This window comes from Triturus cristatus, chromosome 7 (genome assembly GCF_964204655.1).
Source record: "Triturus cristatus chromosome 7, aTriCri1.1, whole genome shotgun sequence".
NCBI classification, from domain to species: Eukaryota; Metazoa; Chordata; class Amphibia; order Caudata; family Salamandridae; genus Triturus; species Triturus cristatus.
In genome coordinates, this window is record NC_140590.1 from 1,319,563,771 (window position 1) to 1,319,582,304 (window position 18,534).

At 48.6% G+C, this 18,534-nt stretch overlaps 1 protein-coding gene across 6 annotated transcripts in view; it reads right to left on the reverse strand.

The window, feature by feature from the left end:
* RALGAPB (Ral GTPase activating protein non-catalytic subunit beta) overlaps positions 1–18,534 on the reverse strand; it is a 2,310,294-nt gene that overhangs the window by 842,390 nt on the left and 1,449,370 nt on the right. The gene's annotated exons all lie outside the window — the stretch shown is intronic.

Below are 18,534 nucleotides of genomic sequence, written 5' to 3' on the forward strand. Positions count from 1 at the left end.
CCTTAAATACTGGACTAGGAAGGTTTGGTGGCAGGGGAGGTGGTGGACTGACCTGCCCGCTCAGCGGGTCCCCCGTCCGCAGCTGCGCTGAGACTGTTGCGGTGCAGGCCTGTGGCTTTGAAACAAACATGTTTGGGCGCCCCTTCCTTGGACACAAACGGAGCGAAAGCAGAAGGAGTGCGAGTGGCCGAAAGGCCCAAGGACTTGGCCGTAGCCCGCAAGTCCTTAAAGCGCTCAAATGCACTAGCTGCCTTGCCACCAAAAAGGCGAGTGCCATCAAAAGGCATGTCCATCAGAGTGTTCTGGACATCCCCTGAAAAGCCAGTCGTCCTCAGCCAGGCGTGACGGCGTAGAGCCACTGTCGTGGAAATCGCTCTGCCCAGCGAGTTGGCGGTGTCAAGGTCACAACGAATCGTGAACTTTGCTGCATCGCTCCCCTCAACAATAGCTTGGGAGAGCACCGTCCGGGCCTCCTTAGGACACTGAGGCAGCACCTGCACCACCGTATCCCACACACAGTGGGAATAACGGCCTAAGAGGCATTTGGTCTTCACAGACCGCAACCCTGAACTGGCGGAAGAGAATATCTTCTTCCCAAACTTCTCCAGTTTTTTGGAATGTGCGGAAGGGAATGCGCTCGGGGATGCAGAGGCTTGGATAACCAAGCTCTCAGGGGTAGGGTGCTGGGAGAGGAAAATGGGGTCGCCCGGGGCCAGGTGATGGAGTCGGGCCACGTTCCTATCCACAGGAGTCCCTGTGTTGGGCCTGGACCAGGCGCCCAAAAGAACGTCCCAACGTTCATCATTAAAGAGCAGCAGCGGCTCCGCAGAGAAAGCTGCCGGCCGAAGCACTTCTGTCAGGAGGTTAGTCCTGACGGCAACTGTAGGGAGCTCGAGGTTGAGAGCCTCTGCTACCCTACGCAACACCCCTAAATAAGTACCACCCTCCTTCGTAGCCACGGTAGAAGGAGACAGTGTGCCAGGTTCTGGAGTGAAATCCAGATCACCGGTGTCCTCCAAAACCTCTGCCCAGTCCAGGTCTAACTCGCATTGGGCTGCAAGAGGGTCTGAAGACCCCTCCCAGTAATCCCCATCCTCCGTGGTGGAGATGAAGGAGGGGGATGGAGAAAGGGATTGGAATTCCCCATTGGCGTCGAAATCGGCGTTGATCGACACCGGTTCGGCACCATTCTCCATGTCGGCGTGGAAGCCGGGGATGACATCGGCCGGCAGCGGTGACGTAGACGTCGGTGGAGTTCGTACGAGGTCAACCGACATCGGCTTGGATCCATGGGGGTCTCGCAGCGCCGAGGCAGGAGCCGGCGATGACGTCGGGGCCAGACCCATCGACGGAGAAGGGTGAGGACTCCCAGTTGGACCCGCGGGGCCCGAAGGCATGCCGGCAGGGCCCAACGGGCCAAAGAGGCGGGCCATGGCTGACAGAAATTCCTGCAGCTGGGCCGGAGTCGCCGACAGACCCGGGAAAGGCGGGTAGGCCATCGGCAACTGCATAGGCTCTGCCGGAGCAGCAGGGGTGGCACCACCTGCACCCTCAGCTGACAGGCTAGGGGAAGGCGAACAGCGACGGCACTTCTTCGACTTCTTGTGCTTCGTCTTACCTGACCCCGGGTGCGAAGACTTCGTCGAACGATGGTGGTGGCTCCTCGACCTCCCATGGGACCGGAACCATGAACGGCGCAGAGCCAACTCCCGGGCCTCAAGCAACTTTCGGGACCACTCCCGTAAAGTTTTCAGGGCCATGGCCCGGCAGTCGGGGCACGACGTGGGGTCATGGTCACCCCCAGGCAGTAGAGGCACTCGAAGTGCGGGTCTGTCACCGACATCATGCGGGAACAAACCTCACAAGACTTGAAACCAGGCATCCCTAAACACCAGAAGTTAAAGACTTTAAAAAAAGACCGAGACAAAAGTCCCCAAAAACTCAGTCAAAAATTGACGGGGGGTACCTGTAACGCCCTGAACGTCTCAGGATCGTTTAACAGACACGACAATGAGGACGCAACCACTTGTGAAGGGTTAGTTCTTTTAATGAAGGCAAATAAAATACAAAGAACAAACAAAAGTTATAGTCACTGGAATCCTCCAGGCTAAGTACGTTACCAGCCCACAGCACGGATGGTCCTAACCGTCCTCTGCATATACGCCGATCCCGGCGTATGCCAACAGAGGGCAGAAATGAAATGGCCGACAATGCCAATCGGTAGGCTGTGAGGGGCACGAAGAGTGTTGGGGAGAATCGAGGAGTCAGGGAAACACCCAGCCGGGGTCTCTACCTGGAGGGAGCAGCCGCTCAACCTCTTCCTCAGACTGCACCGGGACGCGGAGTCACCTCCTGGTGATGCGTCACCGATACCCCAATCACAAGCAAGAAGACTGAACCGAGAGCAGCCGCTCGATCGATCCTGTGGACTTCCGAGTCTGTAACGCGGCAAACACCTCCTGGTGTGCTTTACAGCTGGCAGTCCCTGTGTCTCTGGTCGGGCTGGGAGTTACGACTCCAACCAGCAAAAGCGCCACTGCGCTTGGACTCAGCCGAGTCAAAAAGCGAAGCTCAATGCTTGACCGGTAGAGCTTCCGGGTCCTTCACAGGTGACGATGGGGCAAGACACGGCCCAGGGAGTAACGACTCGACCTACCTCCGTTCTTGCCTTACTGGAGCACCACTCCGGAACACTGCTCTTCACGAAGCAGGTACGTCGGTGTAAACACAATATCCGACAGCCTTGTACCTCCCGGTTCCTCCCTTTATAGGGCGTGTTTTCCTTGAGTTATGTAACAGCTCTCCTGTTTACATAAGGGCGTGTTTCCCTTGAGTTATGTAACAGCTCTCCTGTTTACATAAGGGCGTGTTTCCCTTGAGTTATGTAACAGCTCTCCTGTTTACATAAGGGCGTGTTTCCCTTGTATGACAGGAATTCTTGACAGTACATCCTCCCTCTCAGCGGCTCCCCACGGGTCCAGCGCTGGCAGGAAAACGCCGATGGAACAAGGAGACCAAGCGCGGAGCATGAACCCCTTCAGCCGGTTCCCATGAATGCTCCTCCGGGCCATAGCCTTTCCACGCAACCAGGTACCACAGCTTCCCCCTGCGCCATTTGGACGCCCGTATGCCCGACACTTCATACTCCACCTCCGACTCCACGCACACCGGCCTAGGTGTCCCAGACGGCTTGGAGGGTGCTGGTTTGAGCAATGATACATGAAAGACAGGGTGTATCCGCAATGACTGGGGCAAGCACACCTTCACGTTCACGGGACCCATACACTTGGTAATTCGATAGGGGCCCATGTACTTGGGATGGAACACACTGTTCTTTCGAAACCTCATGTTTCTTGTGGATATCCAGACGTAGTCTCCAGTGCGGTACAGTGGCCCGGGCCTTCTCTTCCTATCTGCCGCAGCCTTGTATCTTCTCTTGGCCTCTATTAGGACAGCCCTTGAGCGCATCAACGTGTCTTTTATGTGTGCCACCCTGTCCGCTGTGGCGGGAATCCTGTCCTCTCTGAACGGATGTAGAAATGGCAAGAACCTGGGATGTTGGCCATAGTTGCTATAGAACGGAGATGACTGTGTGGAGCTGTGAGTGGCGTTGTTATAGGCTATCTCTGCAACCCATAGCAAGTCGACCCATTCTTCCCTGCCCTGGTCCACAAAACATCGCAGATACTGTTTGAGCGTTTGGTTCAGGCGCTCGGTTTGGCCGTCCGTTTGAGGGTGGTAGCTGGTGGACAGGGCGGTCTTAACATGCAGCGCAGTGCACTAAGTCTTCCAGAATTGCGCAGTAAACTGCGACCCCCGGTCCGACACGATCACCCCAGGTAATCCATGCAGTCGTACCACATTCTTTAGGAGTAGTGACGCCAATTCCCCGGCCGTAGGGACTCTCTTGCAGGGGATGAAGTGCCCCATTTTCGTCAAGTAATCCACCACCACCAGTATTGCCGTCATCCCCTGGTCTACCGGTAGGCCCACCACGAAGTCCAGTGATATGCTATCCCATGGTCTATCCGGGGTCGGAAGTGGATGTAAGAGCCCTTGGGTTCGGCCATGGTCGGCCTTCATGGTAGCACACGTAGGACACTCCTGTCCCCACCTCCTGACATCCGCTCTCATGGTTGGCCACCAGAAATGCCGTCCCATGCTAGCCACCGTTTTTTCAAAGCCCAAATGACCTGCGCATGGAGAGTCATGGCACCAGATGAATGCTTGTTTCCTTAGCCTAGGCGTGGGTATCAATAGGCACCTGCCCTTCAGGGGTATCCCGTCCTTCAGCTGCCATTCTCTGTGACTGAGGAGCCACCTCCGCCATGCGAATGACCTGATCCCTCTCTTTATTCCCCTCAGGAAAGTATCCGGTTGGATAACCCCCAATACCATCCTCGGGGAAATGATGGAACGCTCGGTTGCAGGCAATGGTTCCTTAACTGCAGATTGACGGGACAGGGCGTCCGCCTTCCGGTTTTCCGTCCCCGGCCGATATGTGATGCGGAAGTTGAACCCCGCAAAGAAGATCATCCACCGCAGCTGCCTGGGAGAAAGGTGTCTAGTGGCCGTCATGAACTGTAGGTTCCGATGGTCCGTGTACACCGATACCACATGTCTTGCCCCCATCAACCAATGCCTCCATTCGGTGAAGGCGTCCTTGATTGCGAGAAGCTCCTTCTCCGCAATATGGTAGTTGCGTTCGGCGTCGTTGAGTTTGCGGGACATGTACGCAACGGGATGAAGCACCCCTGTGTCGTGGTTGCGTTGGGACAAGATAGCCCCCAGCGCCACATCCGACGCGTCCGCTTCCACCATGTAGGGGAGATCCGGATCGGGGTGAGCCAACACCGGCGCCTTACCAAAGGCGCTTTTCAGGGCCTCAAAGGCTTTGTTCGCTTCAGGGGACCAGACAAACTCCTTGGACTTCCTCAGTAGCTGTGTGATTGGGGCCACCACTCCTGAAAATCCATCTATAAACCGCCTGTAAAAGTTGGCGAAGCCAATGAAACTTTGGACGTCCTTCACGCTTTGGGGCACCGGCCATTCTTTCACCGCCTTGATCTTTCGTTCTGCCATCTCCTGTCCCTCTGGACTCAGCATCACTCCGAGGAATTCCACGGATGTGACGTGGAAGTCACACTTGCTGAGTTTACAAAACAGCATGTTTTCCCTCAGCTTTTGGAGCACAGCTTTGACGTGGTGTACGTGCTCCTCCACACTGGACGAATAGATGAGGATGTCGTCGATATATACGACCACGTAGATATCCAACTCCTCTCTGAATACCTCATTCAAAAAGTACTGAAAGGCTGCCGGGGCGTTGCACAGACCGAACGGCATGACGAGGTACTCAAAAAGGCCGAACCTGGTCTTAAAGGCGGTCTTCCACTCGTCTCCGTCCCTCATGCGCACCAGATGGTATGCCCCTTTCAAATCCAACTTGGTGTAGATACGAGCTTTCTTGACCTGTTCCAGAAGTACACTGATGAGAGGCAAGGGGTACCGATTTTTTATGGTTATCGCATTCAATGCCCTAAAGTCCACACAGGCTCTCAGCTCCCCATTAGCCTTCGGGATGAAGAAGAGTGGCGAGGCGGCCGGAGACTTGGACGGTCGGATATTTTGAAACGCCCTGAACGTCTCAGGATCGTTTAACAGACACGACAATGAGGACGCAACCACTTGTGAAGGGTTAGTTCTTTTAATGAAGGCAAATAAAATACAAAGAACAAACAAAAGTTATAGTCACTGGAATCCTCCAGGCTAAGTACGTTACCAGCCCACAGCACGGATGGTCCTAACCGTCCTCTGCATATACGCCGATCCCGGCGTATGCCAACAGAGGGCAGAAATGAAATGGCCGACAATGCCAATCGGTAGGCTGTGAGGGGCACGAAGAGTGTTGGGGAGAATCGAGAAGTCAGGGAAACACCCAGCCGGGGTCTCTACCTGAAGGGAGCAGCCGCTCAACCTCTTCCTCAGACTGCACCGGGACGCGGAGTCACCTCCTGGTGATGCGTCACCGATACCCCAATCACAAGCAAGAAGACTGAACCGAGAGCAGCCGCTCGATCGATCGATCCTGTGGACTTCCGAGTCTGTAACGCGGCAAACACCTCCTGGTGTGCTTTACAGCTGGCAGTCCCTGTGTCTCTGGTCGGGCTGGGAGTTACGACTCCAACCAGCAAAAGCGCCACTGCGCTTGGACTCAGCCGAGTCAAAAAGCGAAGCTCAATGCTTGACCGGTAGAGCTTCCGGGTCCTTCACAGGTGACGATGGGGCAAGACACGGCCCAGGGAGTAACGACTCGACCTACCTCCGTTCTTGCCTTACTGGAGCACCACTCCGGAACACTGCTCTTCACGAAGCAGGTACGTCGGTGTAAACACAATATCCGACAGCCTTGTACCTCCCGGTTCCTCCCTTTATAGGGCGTGTTTTCCTTGAGTTATGTAACAGCTCTCCTGTTTACATAAGGGCGTGTTTCCCTTGAGTTATGTAACAGCTCTCCTGTTTACATAAGGGCGTGTTTCCCTTGAGTTATGTAACAGCTCTCCTGTTTACATAAGGGCGTGTTTCCCTTGTATGACAGGAATTCTTGACAGTACCGCTCTCTGCGGATCTGCGCTTGCTGGTGTGGAAAAAGAAAGAACTGACGCCAACGCGTGAGGGCGGCGTCTAAGTTTCGGCCGCGACATCATCCCGGTGATCACGACGCCTACGACGGACGGGGAGCAGCACGACGTCACCTTCCGACACGCAGGGGTACTGCTCAAGAAAACGTTCCGGATCCAGTCTGACGCCTGGGGGTAATTCTAAGGTAAGGAATCTATTACAACGTGTCTCTTTCAGATACAGACTTTTAGTCAATGTGAGCAAGACTAAGATAATAGTATTTGGCAAATACCCTCATAAAAAGCAAGCTTCTTGGCACCTGGGAGACCATCAAATAGGGACAACAGCAGCCTATAATTATTTTGGGGTTTGACTAACTGAGAAGGCCACCTCGGCGACACATATAAAACATCTAAATGCTAAAACCACCTGCGTAATCCTCTCACTGAGGCACTTAAGGCAACGTCTGTGAAGACTAACAGCAGAGCCAATGCTGACTGTCCTCAAGGCAAAACTAATTCTGACCATCAACTACAGCCACCTGGGGTGGTGTGGCCGAGCCAGCCAAGATGGCGGACTCCTCTCTCGGAGGCTCCCGCTCCGCGGCCCATGAACGCGACAGTGCTACCTGCCCCGGGCTTCCACCGACCCTGGCAATAGTCGGACCGAGCCCAGACAAGGCGGCTGCACCTCCGACAGGCATCGAGTCCCCGGGATTGCGGCTGTGGCGGGGCCGGGGGCTCCACACAGGCACTGGCCGACCACGAACAAGATGGCGGATGGGTGATCGGCTCGAGAGGATCAGCGGCGAGGCAGGGGGACTGCGGCGACTCCGGCGACACGATCGACCCCGCTGGTGATCGCGGCCACCCGCACCAGAGTCCCGTGGCTGCGGGGTCAGGGTTGGACCCGGGGAGGCGACCCGAACGATTCAACGGCTGTGGTGACAGAGAGGCGGGAGAGCGCCGATCCCTTCCCCCCCCCCTTGGCTGAGCGGCGGACAGAGGATGCAGGGCTGGACTCAGGCGGGGGTGCAAGCAGCTCCACGGAGTGAACTACGCGGCAGGTGAGCCCCGAACTGGGCGATAGCTACGTGGCAATACCGAGGGATCCCCGCCCCACATACAGTCCGGGGGCGCCAGACGGCGGATCATCCGACGGGGACGGGGAGAGCAGCCCGCTACCCTCGGGAGCGGCCCGGGACGAGGGGCCCCGACCACAGTCCCAGCGGGCGCCAGCGGTCACTCAGCAGAGGGTGTGCGGAGCTCTGACCCGGGTCACCAGTGGCGGAACGAGGTGGGCCCCGGACCGCGCACAGCCGCACAGCTTGCTCGGCGGCGGGGAGACATGGAGCGCACCACAGAGGAAGCCCGGCCGTGCGTACCCCATCGGGCCCCATGTCATGGCTGGAGTTGGGGCTCTGCAGACCAGAACTGGTGCTACAGAGAGACTTAAAGCCTACAGGGCTAAAAGACTTAAAGACTACAGGGTCCTAAAAGCCCCTGTATACACCCTTAAACATCAATTGGAAACAATCTTAAGGGAAGTGGTTGCCCCAGGCACACCAAGCTGGGCCAAGCAACAGGGACCCTGAAAATCAAAGCAGAGAACCTGCCCCTACCAAAGATCCAGCAACCTGCCAGGTCAAACGCTGTGAAGCAACAGCTTTGGCCCTTTTCTGACGAAAAGGATCAGGCCTTAATTCGCTATGACACCAACACAACGGCACTGGACATGTGTTACATCATGGGGAATGCCCAACAGTACCTACGAGAAGCACTTTCAGGCCCGAAGGGAAATTCTGTTCATGCAGCTCATCGCCCTCAAGATCTCAGACTTTAACCCAACATGGATCCGAAAGGATGGAGCAGTCTCTTGTCGGTTCTGTAACTACCAAAATAAATCTTGGCTTAATCTACAATTCTGTTTCCCCAAATTGGCCAGCGAATGTCATCAGCTGCTCTGCTCCATTTTCAGGGTCAGGTGCACAAGGTCCTGCAAGGAGGCCTCGGACTGGTGTTTATCTGAAACAAAAACCTGTTTTTTCGCAAGAGTGGTGAAATTCACATACTCAGACAGGCAATCGATACCCTGCCACAGCTCCCAGAACTTAGGGCAAGCAATAAACTCAAACAAAATAATTGCCTGGGTCCTCTGCAGCCCGATCTTGAAACCAAACAGATGGATTCCAACAATAAAGAGCCTCCTTAAAGGGCTGCAGCTAGGTCCAGCAGTGGAACAGCTCACATCCTCAGAGCTGCGCCCATAGGGTCATCACAAGAGGCAGTTGTGTCATCATAACAGCAACATGACACGGGGAAGTAGCACCTTACCTTTGACCTCTATATGAAAATATTTCATGGCCCGGCCGAAGATCACGAATCAGAGCTAAGCGCCCACACATTAGAAAGGCGCCCAACAAATTCTGCCCAAGTCTCCTGCGCTTAACCAAAAGCGCTTTGAACTCAGACTTTCTAACGGACTTTAAGGAAATGTTTATGCACTACAGAAGAAGAAAAAAACACTCGACGGCAAAGAAGGAATTTACTAAACAAAAGGGGTGATAGTATGAACTGCGGGTTTAAGTAAATAAGTGGCTGGAGGGTTCAAGGGAGGGGGCAGGGTACAGATTTCAAGTTCATTTTAAGGTAAAGATTTTAAATAATTGAACGGTTAATAAACCTACTCACTCACAAAATGCTGTGATCCCTTATCAGTAATCTTTATTACATTGCATGTAGTCATAACCTTCCTTGGCCCAGTCCTGAAAGCCCTCCCTCCTTCCCTAAGAGCAGTTGACAAGGTTTTTCTTTGGTTTTATTTACAAGTTACATTGCCTCTGCACCCGTGCTGTATTATGGATGTGAGTGCAAAGGAAAAGAAACCGTCAGGAAGCGCACTGAGTGAGTCACAAAAAGTTGGTGCACTGTAAGTGCATTCACTGAGGGCAGACCTTTAGGGGGAAGAAAAGGGGCTCAGACACCAACTCACGAGATTTCCCTTGAGGCGGATGTAGTCACCCTGCACCTGTCTGTAAGGAGATCTCTTTCCCCTCACTAAAGTGCAGGAGGGTGCCACTTGTACAGTGAAACAAGAAGCGGCTGATTAAAGCAACTGCTCTGAGTGAAAGTTATTTGTTTGATTCAATACAAATCTTACAATATACACAGAAATCAGAAAACTCATGCTAACATCTTAAAAATTCTTACTGCATACATCAGGATCATACAAATCATACAAAAAGAGTTTTAAGGTCAATTGACAAAGTGGCAGATCCATCTAGAGGAAATCAGACAGGAAAAAGAAGAAATTCATCGGAGGACTACTAGAGCAAATGGCAGTCCAAATTTTGCTGCCTCCACCATAGAAATCAAGAGGGCTTGTATTACTTCCATAAATAAGTTCCTAAGGTGCCTGACAAATCTGGGTCGAGCTCACCATAATCAAAAAGTTGATAGTAAGAGAACAATGCACAGTTTTGCTAGCCCCTCAGTGAGCTAAAAGGGTCTTGAATGACTACTCCCGTTAAATTACTATGGTGCATGTGCAAAGTTATCGGAGTCATTTCGAGAAATTTGATGCAATAAAAACTATGGCCAGCTTTACTGGCCCCTCTGAAAATTGAAAGAGGGTTGGATCATTTACACTGCTGAATTCCCAAAGTGCATGTGCATAGTGAGTTAAGTAATTTCATTCTCAAGCAACCTTTATATTGGGAGATGTTTAAATAACTGCTCTATATTTCATTGAATGAGCGGCTCCCAGGGCAGCCCCAAGTTCGCGGCTGCCTTGAGGGCAACGTATTCATTGTAATTGGGTGCACTGTTCATGTTTGCGACCGGACACTGGTTTTAAGAAGCATAGCGCAAAAATGAACAGTATGCCTAATACATAATACGGCCCCAGAAGTTTTTAACTAAGAAAGCTAGACAGCCGTCACTCTTATCCAAACACTGCATTTATAAAACTATAAAGTAAGTGCTTAATTTGTAAACGAATAAGTGCTGGGCCCAATGTTTGGCTCAGAGGTTTGCTAATCAATGTTGGTGTGCTGAATTGAATACCAAGACCGTGTAGTCTTGATTACACCTCATGGCTCTTTAATCCACCACTAGAAACTCCCTGTGCATTTATCCCACTCTTGCGGCTTCCTTTCTCCTTTTGTCACAGTTTCCTCTCTTTCTCTTGCCCCTTCCCGCCTACCTGTGTGGTTTTATTTCTCTGGGTGAAAGTCTGAGGTGGAACAAAGTGCCAGTAGGACCCACTGCAACCACTGGCTCAAATTAAGCACGGAGTGTAGTAATGGGGGGTAATAGCATTAAAACCCTCCAGTGGAAAATTAGTAAACCAAGCTCCTGTGATAGTGACAAGGTCAAGAATATGATCAGTAATAAAATTATTTTATAGCTTGGGCGTCCTTTACCATGGAGTGAGAATTAACCAAGTCTGTGAAATTAGTTTCAATACAGAAGGACACGGTCATTTTTAGGTCTCGCAGATCTGCGTTGCAGCGTGCATTCACTGCTTGCTCTGCGAGGCTTTTTGTAATCGAGGAGATTTCAGAAGTGGAGTTGAAGCCTGGCCATCATGCTCATTGACTGCCGCCATAATTAATGCTGAGCGCGTCGTCTCAGATTGAAAATGAGGCTTCTCTGTTACCGCCCAGTCTCCTTTTTAGACAGCCCATCCGGACTGGATTGTTTGCTTGCGGCTTTACACTGTCCTCAATATGTAGGTGGTAAGCACTATTTTGTTTCAGTTGCACACTGCTCAGCATAGGCGCTGCTTCCCAAATCTGTGGCCAGACAGGCACACTGGCCGGAGGTGCGTTCGTTGTTGTTCCATTAGCCAAATTACAGTTTGTTAACCACATCGGTGGCCAAACACGCAAGCTGGCTGGTTATTTGTTGTTGCTTACATACTGATAATGGCCACTCGGGGCTTCTCCCTGCTTCAGCAAACCTCGCCCACAGCCTCGAAGCACGCGTGTACCAGTTCACCTCGCATAAGCGTAAAAGCTTTTGGTGCACTAAAGCAAATAATATACACGTCACAAACATATAATGTAGAATCTTTTATTTTGTAATCAGGGCACGCTTTAATTATAACGGCCGCTTTTTCAACAGTGCCCTTAAATCCCCCCCCCGCACCCCTCCCCTCCAGTCGTTGTAATTTACAATGCGAATGTAGCGCTTCACAGGCCCCTGCTGTCGGGTTGAGCTTGCGCTATATAAAACCGCATAAAGGGGCCAAACAAAAACACAGACGTTATCCAAAGGTACGTGGAGACGTATCACCGGGGGGGGGGGTGTCTACTTCTATTAAAAAAGCGGAATGTTTTCAATAGAGCCCAAGGGACAGATTAGCCTTACCATTAAATGTGAAGTTATGTGAGTGTGCACGCCGTGTGTCACTCTTCTCAAGGAGCAGTCTTTATTTTGAAACCAGTATGCGTGTTTGTGTCGGTTATTTCACTAATAATATTGTTAGGCAGCGCTTTACAGGCGCCTGCTGGGGGCTTAATTTAAGGCGGGGTGTACCGGTGTGCATGTTAGCACTGAGCATAGGAACACTTTTTTATCAATCACAGACGTATGATTCTTAACTAAAGTTAAGTAAAAAAGATGCTAGCACCAGTATGAGCCAGTTCCGCTTTAACAGCAGCAATGTAACGCAGGTTCGAGTTTTGGCGTTGGCTGAACATCCTGTGATTCTCAGCAAATCACTCAATCTCTCTCATGTCTACCCACAATGAATGTGTCCTTGGGTAATGTAACTGGTGCTTATATAAAGCGCTGTAATACAGTCAGGTTGAGCTCGCGCTAAATAAAACTGCAAAAAGGGGCCAAAACCACAGCCGTCGTCCAAAGGTACGTGGAGACGTATCGCAGGGGTACTGTCTACTACTATTAAAAAAGCTTGAGTGTTTTCACCACAGCCCGAGGGACAGATTAACTAAACCATTAAACGTGAGGTCATGTGAGTCGGAGGACTTTAAAAAAATATATATTTTTTTAAACTTTCAGTATTTGAAGTTAATAATAATACTAGTGGTGTCTTCAGTGATCGGCCCTGTCTCATAACTGTAACTTTTCCCAAGGCGCAGTCCTTGGAACCTGTATGCGTGTTTGGGTTGGTCATTTTACCGATAATATTGTTATGTAGCGCTTCACAGGCCCCCGCTGGGGGCTTTGTTTGAGCCGGGGTCTTCCAGTGTGCACATTGGCACTAAGCATTAGAACACTTTTTATCTAAAGTAAAGTAAAAAGATACTTGCATCAGTATGAGCCAATTCCGCTTCAACAGCAGCAATGTAACGTAGGTTTCAGTCTTGGCGTCTGCTCAATATCCTTTGATTCTGAGAAAATCACTAAATCTGTCGCATGTCTACCCAAAATGAATGTGTCCTTGGATAATATACCAGGTGCTTATATAAAACGCTCAAATACAGTCGAGTTGAGCTCGCGCAATATAAAACTGCGAAAATGGGCCAAAAACACAGCCGTCGTCCAAAGGTACATGGAGACGTATTGAGGGGGTGTTGTTTACTTCTAATAAACAAGCATTTGCAATGCAATAGGTCTCGCAGTTACGCAAGTTTAAGCTATTGGCATTGTAAATAACAATGCCTTTTATTTAAGTTTTTAAAAAGAAAACAAAAATAAAAGGCATTGTTATTTGCAATGTCAATAGCTTAAACTTGCATGACTGCAAGACCTATTGCATTGCAAATGCTTGTTATAGTGTATGCTTTGTTTCTTTCTCCCTGAAAACATTAATACACTTTTTTTGAAATTTAAAGAAAAGGGGTTGAAGCTTCAATTACAAATGTGTACAAACATTAGTAGCTCACACTGCGGAATTTGACATCTTGTGTACAATTATTCATTAACCACCAGTGTGTGCACAGGGACAGGTTTATTGTTCTCTTCTAAACATGCCTAGTTAGATGACAAGTGCCTAGTAGTGCACAAAAGCGCAGAATGCAAGCTGTGCATGTTGGCTCAAAATTCAGCAGCCCGTACGGAAGTCAAACATGATGACACCGTGTTCTGTATCTAAGCTCTGAGATGCAATTTCCATCCCAGAAGGATCACTGAATCATCATTTTATTTTGGGATATTATTCTTCCATAACACTAAAGCACAGAAATTAATCCTATTTAATCTTTCGACCTGAGATGTTAAGTGATTCCGTGTTGAAATATTAATTTTTTTCGTAGTACTGTGAAAAAAAGTACCAATGCATTTTGACTGAAGTGCTTGACCTGGAGACCGGACATCCATCTTTCTGAAGGTAGAATGTGCTCCAAGTCCAGATATCTATCTGTAACCTTCGAAAACAGGCACTGGTAAAGCCAACAGGCCTGGCTGCGGCAAGCCTGCATTTTTAAAATAAATAAATAAACATATGCAATAGAAATTAAAAATGTTAAAATATAAAAGTAATAATGATGCTGTCAAAAAGTGATGTGCATATGCTTGCAAAAAAACAAGTAAAATAATGACACCGGGAAAAAACAGGAAACGAAAGCTGAGATTGTCCACAACCTGACACTGAGTTACAGCTAAAGAAGTCATTAGGTCAGACCTAAAAACTTCCATTGCCCTTTTGAAAAAGTAATACTTGATGGAGAGTTAACTCGTTTCCTTCTCTTTCATTCACTACTTGTCATCTGTTTACTCATTGTACCATCAAGGTATATTCATTAAATAAAATGCATCCGGGAACATGGAATGGCGGGACCCACAAGCGAGAAATCACTCTTTGTAAAAAGATGCAATGTGGATGAAGGTTTGCTATGGCAACCTCGAGTTCTCACAGATGTTCCAGGCTTCTGCATGCACGTGTGCATGGGCCTATCATTTGTTTACTCTGAGAATGTCAACAGATTAAGGATGTCATTGCAGAACTTTTACTTCACTCGCCTGCTCCTCTAGCTTGGGGTGGCTGCGGGCTTGAACAGCATACAATATTCAGGCTGATTCATGAAATGAGGCGCTTCCTCTGATGCTCTATAAGGTGTTCATGAAAGTGCTGAGACCTAACAACACGCATCTCTTCACATCTTGTTGTGTTTCCATGTAAGGGAGCACGTGGCGTGATCTTACCTTTCTCATCTACTGTTGCTGCTTTTAAACGCCTCACACTATGTTAAGGTCCAGCCCTTTTATTTAGATTAACATATTCAAGTGTGGTTTACAGTAAAATATAGCGTGACGCGGCTTAAATGGTTACAGCAGATTTTTAATGTATTCGGGCTCTCTTTTAATTCACACGAGTTCATTTTATAACGTATTTGTCGTGCACTAGACATCGAACCAGAGGAAAATTATGAGGAAGACTTTTATTGACTGCCCTTGGTTCCTAAAATCGTATCTTAAGAACAAAAATACAGTGCGTTCAGAGTTTCACAGAAATCAACTGTAGCCACACTGTACATAGATGAGGTACGTCTCAAGCTCGAAAAACAGATGCCTCTGTAAAGGCAGTCATGTCCTCCAACAAATGAAGAATGTAAAACAAGCAGCAGCTGAAATCGTCTGAGACGAAACGCATGTGCACATCGCCTGTTTGGGCGCAGAAGCCCGCTCACTTGAAGGCAGGGTGAAGTGACGTGCACGCCTCACTTGCAGAACAAGCAGCAGCTGAAATGGACTGAGAGGAAACGCACGTGTACATCCAGCGCCAGGCTGTCCGGGCACCTGCACATCTCCTGTCCCCCTTCGGACGCAAAACCCACAACAGCGCGCAGCACATGCGCTGCATCGCTAAGCGAGACCTAAAATGCTGAGTGTTTTCGCCAGAGCCCAAAGGACAGATTAACCAAACCAGCAGTAGCTATCACATTAGACACAGAGAAGGCCTTTGATAGGGTATCCTGGGCTTTTTTGGAACGATGTATGCAATCTTTCAATTTAGGTGAGGGTTATATACGTATGGTTATGGCCCTTTATGGGAAACCATCAGCCCGTATTGTCGTTAATGGTTCGCTCTCTAAGCCCTTCACATTGCAACAAGGTACTAGACAAGGGTTCCCACTATCTCCATCCTTATTTTTACTAGCATTGGAACACCTTATCCAGGACATCAAATCAAACACGAACATTAAGGGGGGGGATATCAATGGCATCCAAATAAAATTAGCCGCCTATGCAGACGACATACTAATCGTAACAGAACAACCAAAAACATCAATTGCAGCCTTGATGGACACAATAACAAAATATTCCGGCATTTCAGGGTATAAACTAAACAGAGAGAAGTCAGAACTCAAACCATTAAACATCCACTGTACAAGGGATGTCTTGGGAAAGTCGGGGCAGACATGGCAAACAGGCTATATCAAATACTTAGGTATCGAATTCGGTAGCAACCTAATAGATACCCTAAACCAGAATGAGTAAAATATACTAGAAAAGATAAAGATGCTTTTGGACTGTTGGTCACCAACATTCTTTACGTGGTGGGGCAGAATCAAAACAATCAAAATGATGATCACCCCGATGGTTAACTACCTCATTAGTATTCTTCTGCTCCTCCTTACAGATGACTTCCATCGCAAACTAGATATCCTTATCTCCATATTTCTCTGGCGCGGGGAGAAAGCACGGATCAGTATCAAAAAATTAAGACTGGACAAAACTCTAGAAGGGGTAAATCTAGTGGACTTCAGAATATACCAGCTGGCTTTCCTGGCAACACAAGGTTTATATTGGATCTCACCACCTACCGGCTACACCCTGGTCTGGCTAGAGGTGGAGAGAGCCATTACTAACATCTGCTGTGAAAATGGTTCTTGCCAACTGGAATGACACGAGTAAAACATCTCATAAAGGCTGGATAAACTGGATCACCCACCTCAGAGGGGCAGACAACATAGCTTTGCAAAACTCTCCCTGGAAACCTTTGTCCAGGCGGATGTGGAACTCTTTGGACACGTATCTAGACTGTCACAAACCTCCATGAACAATAGGGTATACCATGGACTCCTATCCTGTGCCTTTACTGACGGGCCACCTGAAAAATTGTATTTAATTGCCCCAGAAGACAGCAAATGAGCCCTAGGGAGCTTGAATAACTGTATTTGTAATTGCATTTGAATTGCATCTAACCATTGTTACCTGCACCAGGTTGCTGTATGTTAGGCATATCAATATCGGACCGCTCTGGTGCCAACATATGCATAGAATTTTTAGAAGTAAATGATACAGCTTGACTAACCGTCACTCTCCCGTCCCTTCTCTTCTCTTTTCCCTCCTTTCGCCTGTCTTTTCTCCTTTCTTCTTTTTTATCAATCACTCGGATTAGTCTCATGTTACCCATATAGGCGTAACCACCTCACTTTATGATTGTATACTTATAACTTTGCCTTAGATACCTCAAGCTAACCCTGTTACACGCTTTTTGTCTGCTCTTGTGAAAATCAATAAAGAATTTTTAAATAAAAAAAAATTTAAAAACCATAAAACGTGAGGTCATGTGAAAAACAAAAAAAAACTTTCAGTATTTGAAGTTCATAATAATATTATGAGTGTCTTCAGTGAGCGGCCCTGTGCTACAGTTTGATCTATTGGCATTGTAAATAATAATGCCTTTTATTTCAGTTTACAAACCCTAAAAGCAGTGCGTAAACGTCACTTGCAGGTTTTATAAACGCATAAATAAAAGGCAGTATAGTTTACAATGGCAATAGAACAAACTCTCGCAAATGCGAGACCTATTGCACTGTAAGTGCTTGTTTTGTTAAGCAAGGGGAGATTAAGTGATTTTCCCAGAATCACAGGATGTTGAGCGCCGTTGCAGAGACTCGAACCCGGATCCCCAGCATCGAAGTCGACTGCTTACGCCGTTAGGCTACATACTCTCCCCTTGTTTAGACTTGTACCCAAATAGGGGAAGAGGATAAATTGGCCCTGGATTCTCTGTAAAATAGTTGCAGGTTTTTAGATTCTTCAAAGATCCACTATAGAGCGAGTGAAAGGGGGCATACAAATTCAATAAAAAGGCTCGCTCATATGCAGAGGGCTGCGGTGATTTTGCTGACATGTCGACCACTTGGCGTCATCTTAATGAAGACTGGCATTCCTTCGGAGAGCCACTGGCACAGCCACTATGCACACACACCGCAGGTTCCATTAAATATCTACTGTTCTGATAAGGGCCTGAGCAACTGGCATGACACCCAAGAAGGTAGTCACATAGTGGCACAATAAGGAAAAGAAAATGTAGCAGTAGTAGTGATCTTGGAAGCTCCTCTCGAATCATCCAACAAATTGAGTAGGAACAGGAGCAGGAAAAGACAAGTAAAAAATAAATCCACACAAAATGTAAATGCTAATGCCCCCAATAAAGTCTGAAAAAGTGTCCATAACTACAATAAACTGTGCAAAAAACGCTACATTAAAACCAACACCCAGACACACAGTAAAATTGTTCTGTAAAAACTAAAATCAGCTCTTCTAAATAAATTTTTTTTTAAAAAAATGCCTCCACAAAACAGACAGCACTGTGTCACTTACAGAATTAAAGGGTTTTGGTTTTAGGTCTCATATGCGGGGGAGGTTCCATTAAATACCTGGTCTGCTGAGCTGGCTCTTAGCAATAAACGGATGGCAGACAAATATTGGCACAATAGGGAAAAGAAATATGGCAGTACCACAGGTAAGAGAACCTTCCCTCGAACCAGTCTGCAAAATGAGCAGAAGTAGCATGAGAAACAGTGCTTTAAATGGGCAGGTACTATTAAGTACTCAGTACCTGCAATTCTTTAATAAGGAAGGGATAGTACCGGCCCTACAGCACTGCACCAAATCTTTCAATGGGAGAGTACTGGCACTTTAACAGCAAACAGGCACTTTGTGACGAGGAGTACCTGAGCGCCTATATTTCCATTTCAAGGACTGATGTGAA